General features: G+C 35.9%; 1 long non-coding RNA gene across 1 annotated transcript; it reads left to right on the forward strand.

The window, feature by feature from the left end:
- The first annotated feature begins 1,606 nt into the window (after nt 1-1,606).
- On the forward strand, nt 1,607-12,998 carry LOC119620485 (uncharacterized). The gene is made up of 3 exons (XR_005236974.1): nt 1,607-1,805; nt 10,991-11,262; nt 12,886-12,998. It is a non-coding gene; the product is annotated as an uncharacterized lncRNA (long non-coding RNA).
- Nucleotides 12,999-13,444: the final 446 nt, after the last annotated feature.

Genomic DNA, 13,444 nt, shown 5'->3' on the forward strand with positions numbered 1-13,444 from the left:
TATAGAAAAAACTAAGAAGAAGACAATTGTGAATTGTCTGTTATATATTAGAATTCTACAGCAGGCTGGCTAGGAAATTTAATGAATATCACATCTAACAATTTTAATAGTTATATGTGTTTTCATAGTGCAACTTTTCACTATGGCAAAAAGAACCTATTAATTAACATACTCAAATATATTTAGCCTCTCCGTACTATTTAAAAATAAGAACTCAAAAAGATACAAAGTAAAATACATTCTTTGTAATCAGTAGTTCATCTTACTTAGAAATGATTTAAATATTTAATGAATATCTATTATTTAATTTAAGTCAGCATAACAATAAAGTTGTAAGTTACCAAAAATATTTTGGAGACTATTTTCTGACTGAAGCATTATAACATTTAACAAAACTAGCCATCATCCCAAGTTATTTCCTGTTAACTATTTTTACAGCACATTCATGTTAAGCATGTGTTACAAAAGCAAATCAAAGCTAAAAAAGGTGAATTCAGGGGTTTTCTGTCTTATCACTGCACTTAATTTGCATTAAGTAATTCATTTTTAATTTCATCTTAATTTGTACATTTGTTCTTAAGTTGAATTTATAATTTTTACAATCTTAAACATCTCATATTTACCCAATTCCCATGAACTTAGAAAGCATTTGGGTTAGTTTCTATATTTCTGGAAATTTTTTCAATATCTAATTTATATAGACATACTTATCACTAAAGCAATTTGAATAGTGCTTCTGTATAGGATTTTACAAGTTAATTTGGTAATACTATACCGAAATAGAAAAAGTCACCTGTATATACATAAATATACAAATAGATGAAAACAAGGACCTTATAGCTTCCGTTCTAAAATCTTAGCCATGAGTCAGGTAAACAAAATAATACAAACTTACTGGTTTGTATAAAACAGTTGTCTCTTATCTTTACTACATTTTATATTTTTGTATGAACAGTGTGTCTGACATGGAACAAGTTTATGTTATCTGTTTGATACGAGGACTAATGCATTTTGCCAAGATTTGTGGAGGATCCTTTTTAAGGTTTTCTTTTACCCTGATATGTAGTTGATTTTAGAGCCCCTGAGTCCTTTGAGAGTTCCCAGTGGGAGATTAGGGGTCTTAAACTTTCAGTAACTATGTGGAGTTGAAAGGAGGGAGTGAAAGGGAAAGTCTGACAGGGGTGAACAGAGGGATTGAAGACATAGGAGTCTGAAGATCAACTTATCAAAGGATTCAAGGAAACTGAAGGAAAAATTGAAGGTGGTAAATGAGGAAGGAGGAGTGAGAGCTATGAGAAGAGAGAAGTTTTACAAGAGACTGTTTTGGCGAGTCCCTGAAGTTCAAAATTGCTATCGCCTGAAAGTATTTGTTCCACCCAAATTTGTGTGCTGATACTCTGATCACCAAGGCTATGATATTAAGAGACAGACTGGGCGGGGGAGGTCAATAGATCATGAGTGTGGTGCCCTCTTGAATGGGATAGGTGCTTATAAAAGAGGACTGAGGTAGCTTTTTTGCCACTTTTTTTCATGTGAAAATACAGCTCAAAAGTACTATCTGTGAGGAAAGGTCCCTCACCAGACACTGAATCTTCCAGTAACTTGATTTTGGACTTTACAATCTTCAGAACTGTGAGAAATACATTTCCTTTGTTTACAATATAATCAATGTGTGGTATTTTGTTAAAGGAGACTGAACAGGATAGGATACATTATCCTTAATGTAATCATTCCAACAAGAGAAGAAGCCAACAGAATTGGTAGAGCATATAGTCAGCGGGGGTTCAGCAACCATAAGAATCAAAGTATATCCTTACTGTACTTCAATGGATTATCATTTGGAGCATTGGCTCAGGAGTCAGATCACCAATAAAATCATTATCAGTCAGTCGGGAGTGAAGGCAAAGATTTCAGAAATGAACATTTGGGATCCAGGCCAAAAAGTCCAGAGGTCCAATGATTAATCTGACCCTATTCAAATCATGACTTCATAACTGTTAAAGGAAATTTATTCTGATACTTCTTAAAAGAGTAAGGAAGACTTCATTATTATTGTTTAAATTTTAAAATGTTCATCATTATTAAATATGCTCACTGCAAAAAAAAGTACAAATAAAACATATAAAAGTAGATATCACCCATTATTCAATTACCATTACATTGTCACAGCTGACATTCTGATCTATTTATATCCTTTTTAAAAGTAACATAATATCATAGACATTTTTCATATATTAAGAACTTAAAGATGCTTTATTATAGTCCATCTTGTCGATAATACATGATTGCCACCAACATATCTTTAATGTTAAACATTTACGTTCTCTCTGGTGAAACACAACAAAATTTGCCAACGTATATGAACTACTTTAAAGTTACCAGTACTTTCACCTATTTATTTCTTCTAAAAAATAAATTTAGCTTATATTTTAGATTCAGGGGGTACATATGCAAGTGTGTCAAATGGGAGCACTGCATGATGGTTAGGTTTTGTGTATGGATGATCCCATCACCCAGGCAATGAGCACAGCACCCAATAAGCAGCCTCTCACTCCTTTCCTCCCTCCCCCTTCCATCAGTCCCCAGTCTATTGCTCCAATGTTTATGTCTATGTGTACTCAGTGTTTAGCTTCCACTTATAAGTCAGAACATGCTGTATCTGCTTTTCTGTTCCTGTGTTAAGTCACTTAGGCTAACAGCCTCCAGGTGCATTCTTGTGACTGTAAAGGACATAATATCATTATTTCCTACGGCTGCATAGTATTCCATGGTGTATATGTACCACATTTTCCGTATCCAGTTAGCCATTGATGAGCACCTAGGTTGACTCCATGTCTTTGCTATTGTGAATAGTACTGCGATTAATGTGTAAGTGCATATGTGTTTTTGGTAGAATGAGTGGTTTTCTTTTGGACATATAACCAGTAATGGGATTGCTTGATCAAATTGTAGTTCTGTGTTATTTTAGAAATCTCCAAATTACTTTGCACAGTGACTGAACTAATTTACATTTCCACCAGCATTGTATAAGTATCCCCTTTCTCCACAGTTTTGCCGACATATTATTTTTTGATCATTTATTTTTTATTTTTTTTTTTTGAGATGGAGTCTCGCTCTGTCACCCAGGCTGGAGTGCAGTGGCCGGATCTCAGCTCACTGCAAGCTCCGCCTCCTGGGTTCACACCATTCTCCCACCTCAGCCTCCTGAGTAGCTGGGACTACAGGCACCCACCACTACGCCCAGCTAGTTTTTTGTATTTTTTTAGTAGAGACGGGGTTTCACCGTGTTAGCCAGGATGGTCTCGATCTCCTGACCTCGTGATCCACCCGTCTCGGCCTCCCAAAGTGCTGGGATTACAGGTTTGAGCCACTGCGCCCGGCCTTGATCATTTATTAATATCCCTTCTGACTGGTCAGAGATGGTGTCTTGTTGTGGTTTTGATTTGCATTTCTTTGATGACTGTTGAAGATGATGAGTACTTTTTTATATCTGGGTTGGCTACCTGTACATCTTCTTTTGAGAAGTGTCTGTTCATGTTTTTTGCCCATTTTTAAAATGGGGTTGTTTATTTTACACTTCTTGATTTCAGTTCCTTATAGATTCTGTATATGAGACCTTTGTCAGAGGCATAGTTTATGAATATATTCTTCCATTCTGTAAGTTGTTGATATACTCCATTGATAGTTTTTGTAGCTGTGCAAAAGCTTTTTAGTTCATTTAGGTCCCACTTGTCAATTTTTGTTTTTGTTGCAATTGCTTTTGAAGACTTAGCCATAAATTATTTTCCAAGGTTGATGACGAGATGGGTATTTCCTAGGTTTTCTTCTAGGATTTTTATACTTTGAAGTCTTACACTAAATATTTAATCCATCTTGAGTTACTTTTTGTTTATGGTGAAAGGCAGGTGTCTAGTTTCATTCTTCTGCGTATGGCTAGCCATTTGTCCCAGCACCACTTATTGAACAGGAGTCATTTCCCCATTTCTTATTTGTGTTGACTTTGGAGATAGTTATAGGTGTGTGGTCGTATATATGGGGTTTCTATTTGGTTCCATTGGTCTATGTGCCCATTTTTGTACCAGTACCATGCTGTTTTGGTTACTGTAGCCTTATAGTATAGTTTGAAATAGAGGAATGTGATGCCTCTGGCTTGTTCTTTTTGCTTAAGACTGCTTTGGCTATTTTGGCTGTTTTTTGGTTACATATGAATTTTAGAATACCCTTTTTTATATTTCTGTGATAAATGACATTAGTAGTTTCATAGGAACAACATTCAATCTCTAGATTGCTTTGGAAGAAATGGTCATTTTAATTATCCACAAGCATGGAATGTTTTTCCATCTCTACAAATTCTTGTAGAGTTTTGACCTTCTTGGTTAGATATAGTTCTAGGTTTGTTTTTTTTTTGTTTTGTTTTTTTTTTTTTTTAGCTATTGTAAATGTGACTGCATTCAAGGTTTGCCTGTCAGCTTGAAAGCTACTGGTGTGTAGAAATGCTACTGGTTTTTGTACCTTGATTTTGTATTCTGAAACTTTACTAAATAGTTTTAGTTGTAAAAGACTTCTGTCAGAGTCTCTAGAGTTTTCTAAGGTATAGAATCATATCCTTAGTGAAGTGAGATAATTTGACTTCCTCTTTTCCTATGTAATGCCTTTTATTTCTTTCTCTTGTCTGATTACTCTGGCTAAGACTTATAGTTTTATGTTGAATAGGAGTCTTGAGAGTTGGCATCCCCATCTTCTTCCAGTTCTTAAGGGAAATCCTTCCAACTTTTTTTCCATTTGGTATGATGTTTGCTGTGGGTTTGTCATAGATGGCTCTTATTATTTTGAGGTATGCTTTTTCGGGGCATAGTTTGTTGAGAAGGAATACTATTTAGCACTATTGTGATAGGCATAAAATCTACTGCAGTTGGGTAGTGAAATAACCCTCAGCTCTGAGTATAGCAAGGACAGTGGAAATATGCAGTCAACCAGCAAAATTAGAGGAATCAATAGAAAAATTACTCAGAGGAAACATCAGGGTGGGGGAATTCTGTCTAAGAAAACTTAATAGAATTCTTGCTGAAGATAGGCTGGGGGATAAGCTATCAAAGTTAAGGGATGATGAATTTGCTTATATATAAAGAGTGATTAGATATCAAGGGTGGGAAATTTTTGTTAAACTGACTTAGCAGAATTTTTGCTACAACTAGGCCATGTATCCATAGCAAGGATGGGGGCTAAGGTTAAGGCCAAGTCAAGAGAAGGGCTCAGAGAAACCTGACTAAAGTTCGTTTAAAGAAAGAGGATTTTCTTGTTTGTTTGGTTTGGTTTGCTTTGGTTTTTTCAGCTTTAAAACTGCGACAAATGCCGTAAAGCATGAACTCAAGTCAGTATAGCTGGGAGTATATCTTAGCTTTACTTCTTATTTATCTTCCTGAACTTGGGCAAGATGTACAACTCTTCACACACCCTTCATCTGAAAGATTGGGATAATAAGGATCTCTACTTAATAACAATTTTGCAGGGATATACTCAAAGTTTTCATTATAGAGTCCAGCACTTAATAAATGCTATACAATAAATAATATTGCATAAAACAATTTCTTATTACTTTTTCTACTCCCAAGTAAATAAGCCTCTATCATATCTCTTAGCCTTGTTCAGTTTTTAATAGTACTACAGATATCCTGGATCAACCTCCTTGCATAATAATCTCAGGAACTTGACCTCCATACTTATTTTCCACCATTTCAATTTGTTCCCTCACCGGAAATAATATGCATTGTACTTATTATATTAACATTATTGTTCTGACACTGCAGTTCATTCTCATTTGGGAGCCTTCTATGTCACATACCATGTATATTCTTTTAAATGCTCTTCCTTCTTTTTCTCTATTTTCTAATCCTGTTACTTCTGCTAAAATCTTCTCTTCTGCTTTCATTTGCCTATAAGACATTAAAATGTACATATTCAGGAGACAATTGATTATATATTTTTAAAATTTTGAAACCAGATCTTCAATGAAGATACAGTTTTGTGAGATGGAAGTATATAATTGGTAACTGAAGGTATGGGGATGCACAGAGTAAACATAGAGGAGAAATAAGAATGCTAGAGTGAATGAAACTAATCAAAAATATAAAGCATAAGAAATTAGAGTGGTACAAGAAATTTATGGCAGCTTTTTTTTTTCAAATATGTGCTTTCTTTTTTCATATGTGCCTTTGTTTTCCATTTTAAAAATATTTTTGCATACATTTTAGGTGTACAACTATTTGGTATACACATCTATATAGTGTGATGGTTAATATTGAGTGTTGACTTGATTGGATTGAAGGATGCAAAGTATTATTCCTAGGTGTGTCTGTGAGGGTGCTGGCAAAGGAGATTAACATTTGAATCAGTGGACTAGGAGCAACAGATCCACCCTCAATCTGGGTGGGGACCATCTGATAAGCTGCCAGTGTGGCTAGGATAAAAGCAAGCAGAGGAATGTGGAAGGACTAGATTGGCTAAGTCTTCTGGCCTCCATCTTTCTCCTATGTTGGATGCTTTCTGTCCTTGAACATCAGACTCTAAGTTCTTCAGCTTTTGGACTCTTGGCCCTACACCAGTGGTTTTCCAGAAGCTCTCGGGCCATTGACCACAGACTGAAAACTGCACTGTTGGCTTCCCTACCTTTGAGGGACTCAGACTGGCTTCATCTTTTCTCTACTTGCAGACCACCTGTTGTAGGACATCATCTTCTGATTGTGTGAGTCAATACTCTGTAGTAAACTCCTTTTTATATATACATCTATCCTATCAGTTCTGTAACTCTAGCGAACACTGACTAACATAGATTTTGGTACCAGGAGTGGAGTGCTGCTGCAAAAATATCCTAAAATGTGGAAGTGACTTTGGAACTGGGTAACAGGCAGAGTTTGGAATAGTTTGGAGGGCCCAGAAGAAGACAGAAAAATGCAGGACAGTTTCAAACTTCCTAGAGATCTTGCGGGTTCAGAATACAGGAAGATGTGGGAAAGTTTGGAACTTCCTAGAGACTTGTCTAATGGCTTTGATCAAAATGCAGATACTGATATGGACAATAAAGTCCAGGTTGAGGTAGTCTCCAATGGAGATGAGGAACTTGCTGGGAACTGGAGTAAAGGTCACTCTTGCTGTGCAACGAGACTGACTACATTTTTCCCTTGCCCTAGAGATCTGTGGAACTTTGAACTTGACAGAGATGATTTAGGGTATTTGGGGGAAGAAATTTCTAGGCAGCAAAACATTCAAAAGGAAGCAGAGCATGAAAGTTTGGAATATTTGCAGCCTGACAATACTATAGAAAAGAAAAATCCATTTTCTGGGGAGAAATTGAAGCCTGCTGCAGAAATTTGCATAAGTACCATGGAGTCAAATGTTAATTACCAAGACAATGGGGAAAATGTCTCCAGAGATGTCAGAGACCTTCAGGGCAGCCCCTCCCATCACAGGCCATGAGACCAAGGATGAAAAATTTGTTTTCTTGGCCAGGTCCAGGGCCCCCCTGCCTCATACTGCCTAGGGACTTGGTGTCCTGCATCTCAGCTGCTCCAGCCATGGCTAAAAGGGGCCAAGGTAAACTCAGGCTCATGGCTTCAGAGGGTGCAAGCACCAAGCCTTGACAGCTTTCATGTGTATTGAGCCTGCAGGTACACAGAAGTCAAGTAATGAGGTTTCAGAACCTCCACCTAGATTTCAAAGGTTGTAAAGAAATGCCTGGAAGTTTAGTCAGAACTTAGCTGCAGGGGTGGGGCCCTCGTGGAGAACCTCTGCTAGGGCAGTGACAAAGGAAAATGTGGAGTGGTACCCTCTACACAGAGTCCCACTGGTCACTGCCTAATGAAGCTGTGAGAAGAAGGTCACCATCCTCCACACCCCAGAATGGTAGATCCAATGACAGCTTGCACTGCGTACCTGGAAAAGTGGCAGACACTCAACACCAGCCCATGAAAACAGCTAGGAAGGGAGTTGTACCCTGCAAAGTCACAAAAGCATTAGCTGCCTAAGATCATGGGAACCCGCCTCTTGCATCAGTATGACCTGGATGTGAATCAAGCAGTCAAAGGAGATCATTTTGGAGCTTTAAGATTTGAGTGCCTTGCTGGATTTCGGATTTACATGGGACTTGTAGCCCCTTCATTTTGGCCAATGTCTCCCATTTAAAATGGGTGTATTTACCCAATACCTCCCATTGCTTTTGATTTACAAGCTCATAGCCAGAAGGACTTGCGTTGTTTCAGATGGGACTTTGCACTGTAGACTTTTAGGTTAACGCTGGACTCAGTTAAGATTTTGGGGGACTATCGGAAAGACATGAAATGTGAGGACATAAGATTTGGGAAGGACAAAGGGTGGAATTATGTGGTTTAGCTCTGTGCCCCCACTCAAATCTCACCTTGAATTGTAATAATTCCTACTTGTTGTGGGAGGGTAATTGTGGTGGGAGCTCACTGAATCATGGGGGCGGGTTTTTCCTGTGCTATTGTCGTCAAATTGAATAAGTCTCTTGAGATCTGATGGTTTTAAAAAGGGGAGTTCCCCTGCACACTCTCTTTGTTGCCTACCACCATGTAAGATGTCCCTTTGCTCTTTCTTCATCTTCTGCCATGATTATGAGGCTTCCCCAGCCATATGGAACTGTAAGTCCATTAAACTTCGTTCCTTTATAAATTACCTAGTCTTGAGTACGTTTTTATTAGCAGCCCAGGGGGAGCTAATTGAATGATTAGGCAGGTGTTTCCCAGGCCATTCTGGTGATAGTGAATAAGTCTCAAAAGATCTGATGGTTTTATAAAGGAGAGTTCCCCTGCACACATTCTCTTGCCTGCTGCCATGTAAGATGTCCCTATTCTCTTCCTTCATCTTTTCTGCCATGACTGTGAGGACTCCCAAGCCGTGTGGAACTGTGTCCATTTAACCTCTTTCTCAGATAAATTACCTAGTCTCAGGAATATCTTTATTATCAGCTTGAAAACAAACTAATATATATAGTGAAATGATAACTACAGTCAAGCAAATTATTCTATCCATCACCTTTTATAATTACCTTTTTCCCCAAAACAAGAATGCCTAAAAATCTACTCTCTTAGTGAATTTTCAGTATTCAATACAATATTGTTAACTATAACCCTCATAATCTACATTAGAGCTCTAGACCTATTCATTCTACATGGCTGCAAATTCATAACCTTTGACTCACTTCACTTCCTTCTATTTATTTCCCCTGATTTCCCCAGTAATCGCTGTTCTATTCTCTGTTTGCTATGTGTAAGTGAAATCATGTGATATTTTTCTTTCTGTGTCTGGCTTATTTCTCTTAGCCTAATGTCCTCTGGGTTACTAACATGAATGTTGTGGCAACATTTATGTTTTCAGAAATGGCAGTATCTCTTTCATATATATATATATTTATTTATATATATATATATATAAAATCTCAGTTATATTAATATGTCCTTTTTAATCAATTTATCTATCAATGGATACATAGGTTGTTTTCATATCTTGAACATTATGAGTAATGCTGCAATGAACATGGGAGTAAAGCTTGTTTTACTAGGTCCTATTTGTATTTCTTTTATGTCAGCAGAAGGATTGTTAAATCATACAGTGGTTCTATTTTTAATTGTTGGAGGAACCTCCACAATGTTTTCCAGAATTGCTGTACCAATTTATATTACCATCAAGAATGTACAAGGTTTCCTTTTACTCCACAGCTTCACCAACGATGATTATCTCTTGTCTTTCTCATAATTGTCATCTTAATAGGTGTGAGGTGATATCATGCTTTGGTTTTTTGATTTGCATTCCACTGCTAATCAGTAATGTTGAACACCGTCTTACATATCTGTTGGCCATTTGTATGTCTTCTTTGGAAAAATGTCTATTCAAGTTCTTTCCTCATTTCTTAATTAGGTTATTTGTGTTCTTTTTTCTATGGAGTTGTGTGAATTCCTTATATAATTTGGATGCTAACACCTGATCAAATACATGGTTTGCAATTCTTTTTTTCCCAATCCTTAGATTCTCTCCAGTCTTCACTCTGTTGAATTTGTTTTCTTTTTGTTGTGTGTGTGTGTGTATGTGTGTGCAGGAGCTTTTTAGTTTTATGTAGTCCCACTTGTTTATTTTTACTTTTGTTGCCTAAGCTTTGGGTTTGCAGATGTACATTCTCAAATGCTGCTGAGAAGTCAAGCAATATGAAAGTGAAAAAAATTGTTATATTTATGAACAAAATGTCTATGGAAATTTTGACATCTATTATTGCCTGCCTCTATGGTGAGGTTCCTACTGAGAATGTGGCAGGTGTTGAAATTTAAAGTGTAGTTGATGGAACTGGCATAAGACAGAAGGAGTGGTATCTCATTTACTAAAACAAACAAACAAAAGTAATAAAAATAGATGAGTCTACACTATAATTGGTTTCATGGCTTCTGTTTACACTGATGAGTGAAAGAGTGTTGAACAAAAAAACATATGAGGAGAGTAGAGAAGGTTTAAACTTCCAATTGACAAAGGAAGATTATGATTAGGGTAAAATAGAATTGATAGCAGTGATTAACACTTGAGGTTAATAGTAGTGACAAGGGATGAATGGTGAATCTAACCTTGATCATGAGCATTGTCTGACAGCAGTCATCAGTCCAATTGTTGGTTAAGAGAAGGTGAACGATTTCCTCCATTCCAGCATGAATTGTGCTAGGTTTCTGTGGCAAAGGTTAAAAAAAATATATAATTGTAGTATATTTGAGAAAAGGATAAATTAAAATACTTAATTTTCCCATTTTTTCTTCTAATTACTTGCATTAAAATAGTACTGTTCTCTCATATTTTTAGTTTATATATAATTTCAACTATATATTGCAGTGATTTTTTTTTCCAGGATAGACTGTGTTCTAAACTACTATTTTTGCATAATAAAATAACCCTAAACTTAATGACAGAAAAACATTTAAAATGCACATGAATTCTGTAGGTTAAAAGTTCAACCAGGAACTATAAAAGAAACAAAATGCTCTGGACACTTGTTAAAAATGGCAAGGAAACTGTAGTCTCAGCTACTCCAGAGGCTGAAGCAGGAGGATCACTTGAAGTCAGAGTTTGAAGCCAGCCTGGGCAACATAAGAAGACCCCATTTCTAGAAAAAGTAAAAAAGGTAAGGAAGACTTCACTCAAGACTTCTGCAATATAGATCAAGACTATTTCAATAAAGGAGAGCAATTATATTCAACTTCACTGAAAGAAAAGGTGGGAGAATTTTTAAATGTTGGAGTAAGCTAATGGAAAAATATTAGCAAAGATATTAGCAGATGACATTAGCAAAGAGATTGGTCAAAGTGCCTAGGTCATCTATCTTTGCTTGAAGTTAGACTCCTAACCTCCCACAGAGATTCAAAATTAGGGAAAATATCTCCTTAAATGAATATACATTTCAAAGGGATGGTTCCTAAAACTTTGATGAAGACATTCCTTGTAAAACTGGTGAGAAGTGGGAAGAAACTTTGTATCTCATAGAGGCAGAGAAAAAGTTTCTAATTGCAAGTTTTCTTAAGTAAATGCTCTATAAAAGAAAGGTCATGGATTTGCAGTCAGAAAGAAACCTGTCTGAGATTAGTCAAGTTGAGGGGAATTTTAAGGCCTTCTTGTTCAGTACAGCGATGAGCTTAGTTGTTTTCCACAGAGTATGGGTTTCAGTTGGAAAGACATGAAGGTTAGAGGTGATTCTATGGCTGGGGAAAGGGATGACTTTTCTCATATAAATAAGGGTTAATGCTAAATGTCAGCTGGAGCCTCTGCTGGGATGTCAGCTGAAACACCCACTCTCCATGAGGGCTAATTTTAGTTTGCTTGCAACGTAGTGACTGTATTCCAAGTGGGAGCATCCTTAGAAACAAAACAGATGTGTGTGGCATTAATATAATTCAAGAAGAGTTTTGGAGTCACTTTCACCATGTTTCCAGGTTCAAGGAGATGATTACGTGAGTTGGAAGGCATCATTGTGGCTATCTGTGGAAAGCACACTCTGCCATGGTCAGAAATACTATTGGCCAAGTATAATATTTATTAGGAAAAAATAGATTTATATCTCTAATAAGATGGGATCATTGTATATTTTGTTATCATTTATTTAGAATCATAACAGAGTGCCTATAGAATAAATTAGTGGAGAAAGTTATTTTGAATTTACATTATTTTCAATATGCATTTTGGAGTAGAATCCACTTATAATTTAGTTGAATTGAAAGAGGGAATGGCTTTACTCTTATTACTATCTTGTAATTGTCAGTTGTAATTGTAAATTATAATTACAGCCTGGACTGTACTGAAATTCTTAGAGAATATTTTTCTAAAAGAGCCATAAGACAAGGGCGTGTTCTGATTCTTAATTGCAAGTAATTTAAAAGGTTCATAATCCTTATTTAACCAAAATCATTATGAACTTTCCCCTAGGGAAAAGGTGGTATTATTTATTTATGCCTATACTATAATTCATATATATGCATTTATATAATTTCCATACCAGACTGCAGAATCAGAATTAGTGTATAGAAAAACTAGTTACCATCCTGGAAACTAATTGCTGAAATTTACTTTTTTTCTTGGAATATTTATTGAGTCTCTACTTTGTGTCAGGCATTGGAATAGGCACTGTGATAATAATTTGATGAACAAGACATAGTACCTACTTGGAAAGCCCATAGTATCCATAAGTAAGCATGCAAGAATTTTCATATATTAAAAATAAATATTTTACTCTGAGTTGTTATTGAATAATGCAGAAAAAAACACAATGTATTTTCCAAATTAGTTTCAGATTTCTTTGGAGAAATAAAAATGTGAAGAAGTAGAACTTAATTATTTGATTTGCAGAAATAATATGAATACAAATCTTCAGATATAAGTATTCATTGATACTTGCTTTGGGGAAAGCAGAAGACTAGATGCTATATACATGTGAGTAGCCCTTAGTAGGGAGAAACCCCACTTCTCTTAGATGGTATGTATAATCCATATTGTAAAAGAGATAATCTATTAAAATATATATTGTTTTATACTTTATTTCCTTTTCCATTGCATAGGTTTTATATATTATGCTGTTACACGGTAGGGAAGTCTGAATTTCTGATCTGAGCAAACCCTAGTTTAGGAGAAGCCATAAATTTCTGATAAACTGGGGTTTGCTGCTTTGAAGGTTACATTGGTATACACCCAACAGATAGAATAATGATTCACATTTTGTATATTTTGATAACTCTTTAAAATATTCTAAATGTAAAAGCAATGACAATTTTTATTTATTTTCAGAAATGTTGGTTCACTTGTTCTTAGAAATTGATGTATGAGTTTACATTTATACAATTTAATTTAATTTTTTATTTTTCAAAAAGTATTTATTTTTATGGATTTAGGGGTACAAGTTCAGTTGCGA

Source organism: Chlorocebus sabaeus, chromosome 7, assembly GCF_047675955.1.
Source record: "Chlorocebus sabaeus isolate Y175 chromosome 7, mChlSab1.0.hap1, whole genome shotgun sequence".
NCBI classification, from domain to species: domain Eukaryota; kingdom Metazoa; phylum Chordata; class Mammalia; order Primates; family Cercopithecidae; genus Chlorocebus; species Chlorocebus sabaeus.